General features: G+C 44.9%; 1 long non-coding RNA gene across 1 annotated transcript; it reads right to left on the bottom strand.

Moving 5' to 3' along the window:
- Nucleotides 1-2,339: 2,339 nt before the first annotated feature.
- LOC115188684 (uncharacterized) lies at nt 2,340-7,777 on the bottom strand. Its single transcript, XR_003876587.1, has 2 exons — nt 7,431-7,777; nt 2,340-2,449 (listed from the first exon to the last, which is right to left on the bottom strand). It is a non-coding gene; the product is annotated as an uncharacterized LOC115188684 (long non-coding RNA).
- Nucleotides 7,778-16,501: the final 8,724 nt, after the last annotated feature.

Genomic DNA, 16,501 nt, shown 5'->3' with positions numbered 1-16,501 from the left:
TATTATATAGGGCCAGTATTATATAGGGCCAACATTATATAGGGCCAGCATTATATAGGGCCGGTATTATATAGGGCCAACATTATATAGGGCCAGTATTATATAGGGCCAGTATTATATAGGGCCGGTATTATATAGGGCCAACATTATATAGGGCCAGTATTATATAGGGCCAGCATTATATAGGGCCAGTATTATATAGGGCCAGTATTATATAGGGCCAGTATTATATAGGGCCAGCATTATATAGGGCCGGTATTATATAGTGCCAGCATTATATAGGGCCAGCATTATATAGGGCCAGCATTATATAGGGCCAGCATTATATAGGGCCAGTATTATATAGGGCCAGCATTATATAGGGCCAGTATTATATAGGGCCAGCATTATATAGGGCCAGCATTATATAGGGCCAACATTATATAGGGCCAGCATTATATAGGGCCAGTATTATATAGGGCCAGCATTATATAGGGCCAACATTATATAGGGCCAGCATTATATAGGGCCAGCATTATATAGGGCCAGTATTATATAGGGCCAACATTATATAGGGCCAGCATTATATAGGGCCAGTATTATATAGGGCCAACATTATATAGGGCCAACATTATATAGGGCCAGTATTATATAGGGCCAGCATTATATAGGGCCGGTATTATATAGGGCCGGTATTATATAGGGCCAGCATTATATAGGGCCAGTATTATATAGGGCCAGCATTATATAGGGCCAGCATTATATAGGGCCAGCATTATATAGGGCCAGTATTATATAGTGCCAGCATTATATAGGGCCAGCATTATATAGGGCCAGCATTATATAGGGCCAGCATTATATAGGGCCAGTATTATATAGGGCCAGCATTATATAGGGCCAGTATTATATAGGGCCAGCATTATATAGGGCCAGCATTATATAGGGCCAGCATTATATAGGGCCAGTATTATATAGGGCCAGCATTATATAGGGCCAACATTATATAGGGCCAGCATTATATAGGGCCAGCATTATATAGGGCCAGTATTATATAGGGCCAACATTATATAGGGCCAGCATTATATAGGGCCAGTATTATATAGGGCCAACATTATATAGGGCCAACATTATATAGGGCCAGCATTATATAGGGCCAGTATTATATAGGGCCAGTATTATATAGGGCCAGCATTATATAGGGCCAGTATTATATAGGGCCAGTATAATATAGGGCCAGCATTATATAGGGCCAACATTATATAGGGCCAGCATTATATAGGGCCAGCATTATATAGGGCCAGAATAATATAGGGCCAGCATTATATAGGGCCAGCAATATATAGAGCCAGCATTATATAAGGCCAGCATTATATAGGGCCAGAATAATATAGGGCCAGCATTATATAGGGCCAGCATTATATAGGGCCAGTATTATATAGGGCCAGCATTATATAGGGCCAGCATTATATAGGGCCAGTATTATATAGGGCCAGCATTATATAGGGCCAGCATTATATAGGGCCAACATTATATAGGGCCAGTATTATATAGGGCCAGTATTATATAGGGCCAGTATTATATAGGGCCAGTATTATATAGGGCTAGCATTATATAGGGCCAGCATTATATAGGGCCAGTATTATATAGGGCCAGCATTATATAGGGCCAGCATTATATAGGGCCAGTATTATATAGGGCCAACATTATATAGGGCCAGTATTATATAGGGCCAGTATTATATAGGGCCAGCATTATATAGGGCCAACATTATATAGGGCCAGCATTATATAGGGCCAGCATTATATAGGGCCAGTATTATATAGGGCCAGTATTATATAGGGCCAGCATTATATAGGGCCAGTATTATATAGGGCCAGTATTATATAGGGCCAGCATTATATAGGGCCAGCATTATATAGGGCCAATATTATATAGGGCCAGCATTATATAGGGCCAGTATTATATAGGGCCAGTATTATATAGGGCCAGTATTATATAGGGCCAGCATTATATAGGGCCAATATTATATAGGGCCAGCATTATATAGGGCCAACATTATATAGGGCCAGTATTATATAGGGCCAGTATTATATAGGGCCAAAGCCACAGGTATTGGTAATGGTATAGGCCTAAGGCAATAGCCATCTTCTGATGATATGGCTTATTCCTTATGCTGTTATTCTCCCAAAAGTAACAATATGAATTCCACAGACAGACAGTAATTTATTTATGTGCGATAAATAAATAAATAAATTACGACCACTTGGGGGAGCTTCCCCGTCCCGCACGCAGATGGGGCAACACTCTCCGAATGGGATCTCGGGTTTGGGGCAGTCTTTAATCTCCTCGCAGATTATTTCGTCACACAGGACAGTTCCCGTGTCACACACACAAATACGACACGGCTCTGGTTTCCATACGTCCTTGTCACTATAGCTCTGTCCGTCCTGAATACAGCTGCCTGGGTCCTCTGTGAGTGAGTGTGTGTGTGTGTGTGGGTGTGTGTGTGTGTGTGGGTGTGGTTGTGTGTGTGTGTGTGTGTGTGTGTGTGGGTTGGGTGTTTGTGTGTGTGTGTGTGTGTGGGGGGGTGTGTGTGTGTGTGTGTGTGTGTGTGTGTGTGTGTGTGTGTGTGTGTGTGTGTGTGTGTGTGTGTGTGTGTGTGTGTGGTTGTGAGTGTGTGACCAGACAGGTGTGCAGCACAACACAACACAAGAGGCCAGAGCAGGTGTGTGTGTGGTGGGAGGGAAGAGAGACAATAATGCATCACTAATCAATCAATCAATCAATCAAGCAATCAATCAATTACCTATGGATAAAATGTCAGTTAGTGGCTAGTCATTAGACAATAGGCTACAATACATTTTGCTGTAAATAACAAAAGTCCACAAAAAAAAAAAGATTGATTTGGAAATACCAGACTGAGCCAGACCCACAACAAAAACACCCCATTATCCAAAACTATTGAAACCTTTGTTTGTTTATAGAACCACCATGTTCCAGGTAAACTTCATCACCTCCAGGTTGATTTAGAGGCACACAGATACACTGTGAGATCAGCACCAATCACCTGCAGGTTCATAATCAACCACTAGGTGTCAGCACCATTTCACAAAACAGGCTGTTTGGATTTTTTTTTCTTCCAGAGCATCCTGAGAAATGTCTCCATCATTTTGGATCAGTGGACCAATGGCGCAAGCCTGAACTTCTCCCTTCAAAATAGAGGATCCTTTTAAAGCAAATATAACAAAACGGTAGCCTACATAGACTCAGATGCCCAAACGCAGGCCTACTGCACATGTCCAATTCCCTTGTCTAAAAGCTGGGTTTATTGTCTTTTGCCAAAGGCAGAAATAACTTTCTCATCTGAAGCAACAAGTGACACCATTTTCACATAGACTAGGCTACACGCAGTGTTCAAACAAGGTGTTTGACCATTTAACAAAAAAAATAAAATAATAATCATCTGCCATCCAAGGTATCAATATCTCATACCAGAAGTTATCATTCTATCAAACTGCACCACTAAGTCAACGCCATGACTGGAACCATCGAACCTCGCGGCTGAAAAGAGCCGGAAGTTAACGTTGGCAGCTCGAGGTCAATCAGGCCATTCCATTAGGCGTCAAGTGGAACTTGGAATGAGTGGAACTTGGAATGAGCGGAACGTGGAAGGAAGTCAGAGTAAGTACAGTAGCTACATTTAGAGGCCTAGGGCCTGGTCACGTCTAGGTAACCAACAAACCTCTGTAGGCCATGAATGAGGTATTTTCTTAAAGGGACAGAGCTACTGCCTTGTACAAACACGGGACCCTTTTAACCCCCATCTGGAAGCCATGAAACGTCATAGAATGGAAAATGGACAGCTTTTATACAGATACCTTTGGGAGTATACTTGGTGGGGTGAATTAACATATCTCCTCAGTCAGGTGGGGTGAATTAACATATCTCCTCAGTCAGGTGGGGTGAATTAACATATCTCCTCAGTCAGGTGGGGTGAATTAACATATCTCCTCAGTCAGGTGGGGTGAATTAACATATCTCCTCAGTCAGGTGGGGTGAATTAACATATCTCCTCAGTCAGGTGGGTGAATTAACATATCTCCTCAGTCAGGTGGGGTGAATTAACATATCTCCTCAGTCAGGTGGGGTGAATTAACATATCTCCTCAGTCAGGTGGGTGAATTAACATATCTCCTCAGTCAGGTGGGGTGAATTAACATATCTCCTCAGTCAGGTGGGGTGAATTAACATATCTCCTCAGTCAGGTGGGGTGAATTAACATATCTCCTCAGTCAGGTGGGGGTGAATTAACATATCTCCTCAGTCAGGTGGGGGTGAATTAACATATCTCCTCAGTCAGGTGGGGTGAATTAAACATATCTCCTCAGTCAGGTGGGGTGAATTAACATATCACCTCAGTCAGGTGGGGTGAATTAACATATCTCCTCAGTCAGGTGGGGTGAATTAACATATCTCCTCAGTCAGGTGGGGTGAATTAACATATCTCCTCAGTCAGGTGGGGTGAATTAACATATCTCCTCAGTCAGGTGGGGTGAATTAACATATCTCCTCAGTCAGGTGGGGTGAATTAACATATCTCCTCAGTCAGGTGGGGTGAATTAACATATCACCTCAGTCAGGTGGGGTGAATTAACATATCTCCTCAGTCAGGTGGGGTGAATTAACATATCTCCCTCAGTCAGGTGGGGTGAATTAACATATCTCCTCAGTCAGGTGGGGTGAATTAACATATCACCTCAGCCACTTGGGTTAAATTAACATATCTCCTCAGTCACTTGGGTTAAATTAACATATCTCCTCGGTCACTTAGGTGAAATTAACATATCTCCTTAGTCACTTGGGCACCAATGTAAGACCTATTGAAGCACTGACTAAGTAACATGAACTATTTCTGTTGAAAAATATTTTCTGTTCGATTCTGTTTCTGTTCTATTCTAGTGGTGGTCAGAAAGTGGGATTTTGGTTCTTTATTGCAAACACAAGGATAGGCCTAATCTGTGCTGCAGTCTTCCTGAGTTGGCTACGGCCTACTCTTTCCTCCAGAAACAAAATGGAGGATGGAACATATTAAAGTGAAGACAGGTGTGTGGGAGAGACGGATGAACCATTAACTATGGTTCCCAGCTGAATTTGTTGGAACTTGCTGGCGGAGTATTGAATACCTTTATTTTCCCTCAGCTTCAACCTCTAGCCACAAGCCTTCCATGGTATGGTGATATAGATTGTGTCTCAAACGGCTCCCTATTCACTATTTAAGGCTCCCTATTCCCTATTTAAGGCTCCCTATTCCCTATTTAAGGCTCCCTGTTCCCTACACTCTTAGAAAAAGGGTTCCTAAAGGGTTCTTCGACTGTGCCCATAGGAGAACCTTTGTTGGAGAAAAGCCTTTTGTGTTCCATGTAGAACCCTCTTTCTAGAGAGGGTTCTACATGGAACCCAAAAAGGGTTCTACCTGGAACCAAAGGGTTCTCCTATTGGGACAGCTAAATAGTACTTTTTTTCTCTAAGAGTGTATGGGCTCTAGTCAAAAGCAGTTCACTAAATAGGGAATAGAGTGCCATTTTTGGACACACAGATTGAATACCTTCTCACTCAGCTCGGCCCTCTCCACATAGGCCTATCCTTCCACGGCATAGCCAGAGAGGTAAAAGTAGTGGATTGACCTCCTCCACCTTGCAGTGACTTGATGCCAGCCAGGTACTTGGAGCTACTGCTCCCCTTTGAGCCTGCTAGTCTTGCGGCCTCTAGCCACTTTGGCCACTTTAGGACTTCTTAGCACATCCCAGTCAGAAATATTTCTCTCTGTCTCAGGAGAAGAACGACTTGCATTATATTCCAGGGGGCCCAGCCCACTCCGAAAGGGTAACCTGAGACTGTCTGCAATTGCATGTGTTTTATTTGGGAGGCCAGCACGTTTTTCTTTTTCCTCTGCAATGTTTCTGTATTTTAAAACCCCAACCCTAGCCCCTCTCATTGTCTTTGCTACTCTACTATTTATTGTGGAGCCTTACTATGTCTCCACTGAGCTCTTATGCATAAAATAATGTGCCTTAGTAGAATTACAATAATAACCCCGTCTCTTTTATAATATTTTTTCCAGTAGTCCTCACGCCAAGTGATATTTATTTCTCCCTCTCCCCTGACTGTCAGTGACTGGGGCTGGGTACATCTAGAAACCAGATGGAAGCACTCAAATCATATGGATGGAACTTTACTCCTGGCTTCCGTCCACCCGTGTCTCTATAACGGCTACCTATCCTAGTCTCCTAAACTTGCCCTGTAAATAGGATACATTATTTAAAATAAATGATCTATTCATTTTTTTGTTCAATTTAATCGAATTGAATTGATTGACACGCCAAGTCTCAATATCGCTTCTTAAAATGTGGCCAATGGGCATATGGAGAGATTTAAGTGGCATAGAATCGGGATATGAGAATATTAGGGCCATGTGTGGCGGGTTATGATATGGTAAGGCGGGTTATTAAGCTATTCATATAATAATTCCCAGGTTTCGGCACATAAATAGATCTTCGTTATGTTCCACCGTTCCACCTTTCCGACTCCAACACGCCTGGAATTGCCTCTGACAGGAAAGGAATGTTAACTCTTTTCACACAAAGGCCTTTGAGGCTGACCACCTTAGCTTGATCTCGTCGTTTGGTTTTGGTCCCTACAGTCTGTCTCAAAATGAACGAAGTTGAGCTCTGTCAAAGCGCTCTCGGGAATGTTTGCAAAAGTACCCGCAGGTGTTCAGCCCAGCGGCAGCGCAACTTGTGAGAGGAGGGCGGGTGGAGGGTAGCGGGGTAGCTAGGATAGCTTGCGGAGAGCTGCGGAATCCTCTACCTTATCAGAGTTCTCCGATCTATATGGCATATAGTAGAATTTCCTAGAATCTTCAACAGCACAAATTACCTTACTGCACTTGGATCAACAATATGAAAACGGTCAGCAACTCAAGATCAAGTCCATCACTTTTACGCACATCATTGGAATTCCATTGATCTATGATAGTTGTAAATTCGGTTATAACTTGTGACATTCACAGCTTTGCAATCGAAAGTGCAATTTGAATATAAGAAATTAGGCTCTCAAGACACTTTTCCCGTATCTATCCACGCACCTTTCCCTGGCTTTGTGAAATGGCAATAATCGCCCATATCCTTTGTGTAACGGTGACTACAATCGCTCAAGCAGAAAAACGATGACCAACAATTATATATAAAATACATATCATATTCACAGTGTATCCCAAATCTATGTGACTTATTGCCAGTGATTTACAAAACTCCCCCCACCCACCCCCACAGTATAAAAGTTCTCAAAAGTAGAATTTGATCTTCTGTTTCAGTTAATTTAGCATTTCAAATATTTTCATAAACTTTTTTTCCTAATAAATATTTTTTGGAAGGAAAAAAACTGCCACTTACGGTCTTCGTCCTGACATTTGACAACGGCTAATAGAATGACTTGGGTTGCTACAAGTAGCAGTACAGTCCTCGAATCCACAAAGCTAAACATGTCTAAATGTTAGACATGCAGGGCTTTTTGGGGGAGAAGAAAAAGAAAGGACGAAAGGAATTGGACTTCTCTCTTTTTTGTTGTTGTGTGTTCCCAGTTACAGAGCAGAACCATACATTCAACCACCTTCCAAAAAAAAAAAAAAAAACCCAATGGGGAATCCAGACCCCTACAAAAATGTAGTACCGACCCGCGTCAGATCAGGTACTGCAGTTTTATGTGTCCGTTGCCTTCAATGAATCTTTGTATATTCCCAAATATCAGTCCGGCCCCTTACCCCCTGTCAAGCTGAAATCTGAGCCCCGTTTCCCACCCATTTCTGCCTGTCCTGAAGTTCTATTCTTCCACCCGGCTCAGTCCCCTCCTTCTTCCATGTGCTACTGAAAAGGGTTACCCAAAAAGTGAAACTTTTTTTTTCTCTCCAACTTGTCTGGGCTACCTTCCCCCTCTCACCGTTTGGCTATACCAGGCGCTATACAGACTTGTCTTCAGTGAGAGCCTAGTGCAATTACACAGAATGCATGGATTTTTCCACCAATAGGATACTTTTACATGCTTTCCATTCCATTGCTGTTATTTTCTCAATTTTATCTTATTCCAATTAATATTTTATCTGAGGGTTAGTGTGCCACAACAGTGCGTCCTAGCGTGGGTGTAATTGATCAAATATTTTCAGGACCTTGAGTTGTTATGAGCAGTAAGCAACATACATGCCTCAGATCCTTTCCCGTTTTTAGAAATCTGACCATTCTCATAATCAGCGGAGGACTGGGACAAGAATTCGGCCCTGGCATGTCATCCACACTAGCCCTCGTCACCGTGCAAACCGCCAATGAATTAAGGGGTTCAACACCCGAGGAAGTGGAAACGCAAAACACATTAATAACTAGATCGCTGACTCTAAATATAATAACCATGTATTCATCCAACAGTAAATGTAATGTATTAAAAATAAACGTTGCACTTGTAGTCTACTACCCATGAGACCTATATGCTTATGGCAGGTGCACATGTGCCCCTCCATATCTCAAAGTTATATAAAATATCTTAGTTGTAAAATAGTTGCTATTGAGCTGAATATTGAGAGTTGAAAATTATACCTACGGAAAGCTGAGACCCTCCTTTCTTTGGCAGGGACAAGAAGACTGTCACGTCCTGACCAGTAAAGGGGTTATTTGTTATTGTAGTTTGGTCAGGACGTGGCAGGGGGTGTTTGTTTTATGTGGTTCGGGGTTTGTTGGGATATGTGTTTATGTAGAGGGGTGTTTGTTTAGAGTATTCCGGGGTTTTTGGTTATGTTCTATGTTTTGTATTTCTATGATCTGTCTATGTTGTGTATTTCTTTGTGTTGGCCTGGTATGGCTCTCAATCAGGAACAGCTGTACATCGTTGTTGCTGATTGGGAGTCATACTTAGGTAGCCCTGTTTTCACATGTCCCTGGTGGGAAGTTGTTTTTGCATTGCTGTGTTAGCCTGCAATACTGTTCGTTCGTACGTTTTGTTCGTTAAGTGTTCAATAAAAGATAAAATGAGCACTCAACCCGCTGCGCCTTGGTCCAGTATATACGACGACCGTTACAAGGACGAAGCTTCCAAAGCTGTGTTTTTCCTGCAATTGCATTTTGAAATTTTATATGATCAGAACATATGTTTTTTTTTATCGAGGCCATGGGGGTAGAGTGGCTTGCTCATCACAGCAGCAGGCCCCAGTGAGGGCAAAGGCACATGGGCAGGGCAGACACCATTTTCATTTGGTTTATTTTTATTTAAAAAAAAATATGGTGTCAAATTTGACAAGCGTACCCAACTAGAAAAATTATCCAACCCATCTGGCATTTGCCAGAATTGCCAGATGGTTAATCTGCCCCTTGTCACGCCCTGACCATAGAGAGCCCTTGGTTCTCCACGGTGTAGTAGGTCAGGGCGTGACTGGGGGTGATCTAGTATGTCTATTTCTATGTTGGTGCTAATATGGTTCCCAATAAGAGGCAGCTGTTTATCGTTGCCTCTGATTGGGGATCATATTTAGGTAGCTATTTCCCCACCTGTGTTTTGTGGGATATTGATTGATTGTTAGTGTGTTTGGGCACTACGTCCGCACGGTCTTTAAGTTTTGTTGTTTGGTTAGTTTCACTTAAATATGTGGAACTATACTCACGCCGCGCCTTGGTCCGATCATTTTCAAGAACGTGACACCATAGTGGAACATTTGGCATGTGTGGAATAGATTACTTTATATTTATTAGTTTAAGCAATTAATCAATTCAACTTAATGTCATTAGCAGCGTGTGACTTATATTGAAAAAAAATAGAAGCACAACCATTAAGATTGTACTGAGTTACAGTTCATATAAGGAAATCAGTCAATTTGAATTAATTAGGCCCTAGATCTATGGATTTCACATGACTGGGAATACGGATATGCATCTGTTGGTCACAAATACCTATAAAAAAAGGTAGGGGCGTGGATCAGAAAACCATTCGGTATCTGGTGTGCCCACATTTTGCCTCATGCAGCGCTATACAGCTCCTACATATAGAGTTGATCAGGCTGTTGATTGTGGAATGTTGTCCTACTTCTCTTCAATGGCTGTCTGAAGTTGCTTTATATTGGCAGGAACTGGAATATACTTTTGTACACGTTGATCCAGAGCATCCCAAACATGCTCAATGGGTGACATGTCTGGTGAGTATGCAGGCCATTGAAGAACTGAGACATTTTCAGCTTCCAGGAATTGTGTACAGATCCTTGCGGCATGGGGCCTTGCGTTATCATGCTGAAACATGAGGTGATGGCGGTGGATAAATGGCACTACAATGGGCCTCTGGATCTCATCACGGTATCTCTGTGCATTCAACTTGCAATCGCTAAAAAAAGCAATTATGTTCATTGTATGTAGCTCATGCCTGCCCGTACCATAACCCCACCGCCACCATGGGGCACACTGTTCACAATGTCAACAGCAGCAAACCGCTCTCCCACACGACGCCATACACACTGTCTGCGGTTATGAGGCCGGATGGACGTACTACCAAATTCTCTAAAACGGATGTTGCAGGCAGCTTATGGAAGAGAAATGAAAACTACTGTACATTTTCTGTAAACAGCTCTGGTGGACATTCCTGCATTCATCATGCCAATTGCACACTCCCTGAGGAATTGTTTTGTGTGACAGAAATGCACATTTTAGAGTGGCATTTTATTATCCCCAGCACAAGGTGCACCTGTGTAATGATCATGTTGTTTAATCAGATTATTGATATGCCACACCTGTCAGGTGGATGGATTATCTTGGCAAAGGAGAAATGCTCAGTAAAAGGGATGGTAACTAATTTGTGCACAAAATTTGAGATATATTTAATTTTTAATTTAATTTAAATTTAATTCTATAACAACTGGGAGAGTGGGTGGCCACTATAACACCTGGAAAAATAAGTTTCCTCTATAACGCCTGGACGACTGGGTGGCCTCAATAACACCTGGAAGGCTGGGTGGGCTCTATAACACCTGGAAAGCTAGGTGTCATCTGTAACACCTGGAAGGCTGGGTGGCCTCAATAACACCTGGAAGACTGGGCGGCCTCTATAACACCTGGAAGACTGGGTGGCCTCAATAACACCTGGAAGACTGGGCGGCCTCAATAACACCTGGAAGACTGGGTGGGCTCTATAACACCTGGAAGACTGGGTGGGCTCTATAACACCTGGAAAGCTAGGTGTCATCTGTAACACCTGGAAGGCTGGGTGTCCTCTATAACACCTGGGAGGATGGGTGGGCTCTATAACACCTGGGAGGCTGGGTGTCCTCTATAACACCTGGGAGGCTGGGTGTCCTCTATAACACCTGGGAGGCTGGGTGTCCTCTATAACACCTGGGAGGCTGGGTGTCCTCTATAACACCTGGGAGGCTGGGTGTCCTCTATAACACCTGGGAGGCTGGGTGTCCTCTATAACACCAGGGAGGCTGGGTGTCCTCTATAACACCAGGGAGGCTGGGTGTCCTCTATAACACCAGGGAGGCTGGGTGGCCTCAATAACACCTGGGAGGTTGGGTCGTCTCTATATACCTGGGAGGGTGGGTTGTCTCTATTAGCCTGGGAGGTTGGGTCATCTCTATTAGCCTGGGAGGTTGGGGTGTCTCTATATACCTGGGAGGTTGGGTCATCTCTATTAGCCTGGGAAATTGGGGTGTCTCTATATACCTGGGAGGTTGGGTCGTCTCTATTAGCCTGGGAAGTTGGGTCGTCTCTATATACCTGGGAGGTTGGGTCGTCTCTATATACCTGGGAGGTTGGGTCGTCTCTATATACCTGGGAGGGTGGGTCGTCTCTATATACCTGGGAGGGTGGGTCGTCTCTATTAGCCTGGGAGGTTGGGTCGTCTCTATTAGCCTGGGAGGTTGGGTCGTCTCTATATACCTGGGAGGTTGGGTCGTCTCTATATGCCTGGGAGGTTGGGTCGTCTCTATATACCTGGGAGGTTGGGTCGTCTCTATAACACCTGGGAGGTTGGGTCGTCTCTATTAGCCTGGGAGGTTGGGTCGTCTCTATTAGCCTGGGAGGTTGGGTCGTCTCTATATACCTGGGAGGTTGGGTCGTCTCTATATACCTGGGAGGTTGGGTCGTCTCTATTAGCCTGGGAGGTTGGGTCGTCTCTATATACCTGGGAGGTTGGGTCGTCTTTATTAGCCTGGGAAGTTGGGTCGTCCCTATAAGCCTGGGAGGTTGGGTCGTCTCTATTAGCCTGGGAGGTTGGGTCGTCTCTATTAGCCTGGGAGGTTGGGTCGTCTCTATATACCTGGAAGGTTGGGTCGTCTCTGTTAGCCTGGGAGATTGGGTCGTCTCTACAAAGCCTGGGAGGTTGGGTCGTCTCTATATACCTGGGAGGCTGGGTCGTCTCTATTAGCCTGGGAGGTTGGGTCGTCTCTATATACCTGGGAGATTGGGTCATCTCTATATACCTGGGAGGTTGGGTCGTCTCTATATACCTGGGAGGTTGGGTCGTCTCTATTAGCCTGGGAGGTTGGGTCGTCTCTATAAAGCCTGGGAGGTTGGGTCGTCTCTATAAAGCCTGGGAGGTTGGGTCGTCTCTATAAAGCCTGGGAGGTTGGGTCGTCTCTATAAAGCCTGGGAGGTTGGGTCGTCTCTATTAGCCTGGGAGGTTGGGTCATCTCTATATAGCTGGGAGGTTGGGTCGTCTCTATATACCTGGGAGGTTGGGTCGTCTCTATAAAGCCTGGGAGGTTGGGTCGTCTCTATTAGCCTGGGAGGTTGGGTCGTCTCTATTAGCCTGGGAGGTTGGGTCGTCTCTATTAGCCTGGGAGGTTGGGTCGTCTCTATATACCTGGGAGGTTGGGTTGTTTCTATATACCTGGGAGGTTGGGTCGTCTCTATATACCTGGGAGGTTGGGTCGTCTCTATTCGCCTGGGAGGTTGGGTCGTCTCTATAAGCCTGGGAGGTTGGGTCGTCTCTATAACACCTGGGAGGGTGGGTCGTCTCTATTAGCCTGGGAGGTTGGGTCGTCTCTATATACCTGGGAGGTTGGGTCGGCTCTATATACCTGGGAGGTTGGGTCGTCTCTATTAGCCTGGGAGGTTGGGTCGTCTCTATATACCTGGGAGGTTGGGTCGTCTCTATATACCTGGGAGGTTGGGTCGTCTCTATTAGCCTGGGAGGTTGGGTCGTCTCTATATACCTGGGAGGTTGGGTCGGCTCTATATACCTGGGAGGTTGGGTCGTCTCTATATACCTGGGAGGGTGGGTCGTCTCTATTAGCCTGGGAGGTTGGGTCGTCTCTATATACCTGGGAGGTTGGGTCGTCTCTATATACCTGGGAGGTTGGGTCATCTGAAGCATGGACCTGAAGGGAGGGGACCTATGCTGGGAATGGGACCTGAGATCAAGGACCTGTGAGGAGTTGTAGGGAGTAAGCTGTGAACTGTGTGGGAGTGGTGGGAGGATAGAGGGGAGGAGCCCCGGGCCTGGGAACCTGGACGTGAGGAGGAGAGGAACGAGAGGCTGGGGTGCGACACACACACAGACTGCCTTAGGAATCTCACATGAAGGTGTTGCTCCAGGAGATGGTGGGAGAAGAGGAGGTGGACTGATGTTGGGCTAGTCAAACATGACATACTTCATGACATACTTCATGCTATCAAATATTTTAAAAAATGTTATACTTTGGACCCGTTTATTTTTCTTCATCCACTCAAATGAAGGTTAATGGATGAATTGTTGACGTCTCAAATTACATTATTTTGTCACTAATAATGAAGATGGGCTTCTATGATTTGATGACTGACCATCACTTCAGCTGGAAGGAGATCATCTCATTTTATTTCTTCTGTTGTCTGGTTTGCTTCTGCCACTCCTCAGGAGAATGGAGACACAGTGTAAAAGGACAGTGAAGACCTGCAGAAGGGTCAATAATCCTATTTTATGCGTTTCAATAATGACCTCAAAGGGATGGTCAATGATTGATTCACTTGAACTCAACTAATGAACACCGTGCCCAGACGTGGTATCACAACTGAGAAAACTTTCCATCATGGCTCCCAATCCCCATTCAATGTGGATGAGAAGGCTATAACGGTCATGTTCCAGTCACTAAGAGTCTCTGACCATGACATAGAGCTGTGTCTGCAACACGTCTGCAGTCTCCTTCAGCGTGCCATGAAACCAGTAGACAACAATAGGATATGGAAAGGCCTAAGGAGGTACAACGTCCGGAGCAAGAGAAGAACCGATGGTGAAGCTGTAGAGATCCCCAACAACATCATGCTGGTACCGAACAGCGGCGTCTTCAACCAAGGCCAGACCTCCCACTGCTATGTCTGTAACCTCACAGATCACCAGGTGAATGACTGTCTGTAAACTCACAGATCACCAGGTGAAGGACTGTCTGTAACCTCACAGATCACCAGGTGAAGGACTGTTTGTAACCTCACAGATCACCAGGTGAAGGACTGTCTGTAACCTCACAGATCACCAGGTGAAGGACTGTCTGTAACCTCACAGATCACCAGGTGAAGGACTGTCTGTAACCTCACAGATCACCAGGTGAAGGACTGTCTGTAACTTCACAGATCACCAGGTGAAGGACCGCCTGTAACACCACGGACAACCAGGTAAAGTATCGTCTGTGACACCATGGTCCACCATGTAAAGGATTGTCTGTAACGCCACAGACCACCAGGTAAAGGTTTGTCTCTAACACCACAGACCACCAGGTGAAGGATTGTCTGTAACACCACAGACCACCAGGTGAAGGTTTGTCTGTAACACCACAGACCACCAGGTGAAGGTTTGTATGTAACGCCACAGACCACCAGGTGAAGGTTTTCAAAACTATCAAGTGGTGGAGATGTGGTGAGTTCGGTGCAGTCCGAAGAGTACACGTTTGAAAGCAAGTGCCCACTCTGCAATGGTGATGGGCACACCTACTTCAGCTGTCTACAAGCCCACAGCAACAGAGCAAAAACAGTGGAAGGGGAGCAGAACCTGAAGCGCAACAACCAACACAGCCAGCAGATGAGCAAGAAGAGCCCCAGATCCCACAGCTAGTCCCCAAACAGCCAGTCCCACAGCCAGTCCTACAGCCAGCCCTACAACCAGTCCTACAGCCAGTCCTACAGCCAGCCCTACAGCCAGTCCTACAGCCAGTCCTGCAGCCAGTCCTGCAGCCAGTCCTACAGCCAGTCCTACAGCCAGCCCTACAGCCAGTCCTACAGCCAGTCCTGCAGCCAGTCCTGCAGCCAGTCCTGCAGCCAGTCCTACAGCCAGTCCTGCAGCCAGCCCTACAGCCAGTCCTACAGCCAGTCCTGCAGCCAGTCCTACAGCCAGTCCTACAGCCAGCCCTGCAGCCAGTCCTGCAGCCAGTCCTGCAGCCAGTCCTGCAACCAGTCCTGCAGCCAGTCCTGCAGCCAGTCTGACAGTCTGTCTGACTACAGACCAGAGAGCAAGAGTGCTGAGGAGAACGATGACAGCTTTAAGTCCGTCAGTTAGGAGCCAGCCCAAGACTCTCCCCTACCTTATGACACAGGTCCTGGAGCAGACTGGTCCACTCAAACGGAGGCTCATCATGACGATGACCTTGGCAGTACTTATGCTGCCTCCCACCTCCCTGACGGCTACCCTCCTCTGCTCCCAGACACTTCCAGCTCTATCGAAAGGAAGCCGTCTGTCAAATAGTGATAAGAAACGTCCTATCTCTTCCCCACAGGAAGAGGGAACTCAAAAAGAGAAAAGAAAATAGAGAAAAACAGCCCTAAATAAGTATCATTAAATAGAGAGGTAATTAACATACAAGCTAAACTTCATCAGGGGTAATCATTACAGTCGGTATTGGTCTACCATCTTATATTTTAAATGGATGACACGTTCAAGTAATAATCACTAACGACCAACACGTAAATATTTATGTTATAAATGTCTGCCTTCTATTATACAATGTGTATTTAAAATATATTATAAAGTCATGAATTGTATTAATTATTGATTGAAATAATAGATCTTTATATATATACAAACTAAATAAAGATGATATTAAAACAAACAACAACATGATGCAAAACAACTTGCCTGTATCTCATAAAGGAGAAAAGAAACAGAAAGTATTTTTTTTTTAAAGCTGATCTTAAACCAAGATGATCAATAAATTCATTGGATGATAGTGAACGGGGTCAGGAGGTTTTCCTGAACACATGACCTGACCAGTAAAATGTCAGGGCCCAAGTTGGGAGCTAAAACTTTCACCAGTTTCCCCCGGCCTTATAACATGGTCAGGACAAACACCTTGTCTGAAAACATGGTCAGGGCAAACATCCTGTCTGATAACGTGGTCAGGACCAACATCCTGTGAGATGACAGGGTCAGGACCAACATCCTGTCTGATAACAGGGTCAGGACAAACATCCTGTCTGATAACAGGGTCAGGACGAACATCCTGTCTGATAACAGGGTCAGGACCAACATCCTGTCT

The sequence above is a fragment of the Salmo trutta genome, unplaced genomic scaffold (assembly GCF_901001165.1).
Source record: "Salmo trutta unplaced genomic scaffold, fSalTru1.1, whole genome shotgun sequence".
In the NCBI taxonomy this organism is placed as follows: domain Eukaryota; kingdom Metazoa; phylum Chordata; class Actinopteri; order Salmoniformes; family Salmonidae; genus Salmo; species Salmo trutta.
The sequence above is the reverse complement of the archived record's forward strand: the minus strand, read 5'-3'. Positions and strand labels throughout refer to the sequence as shown.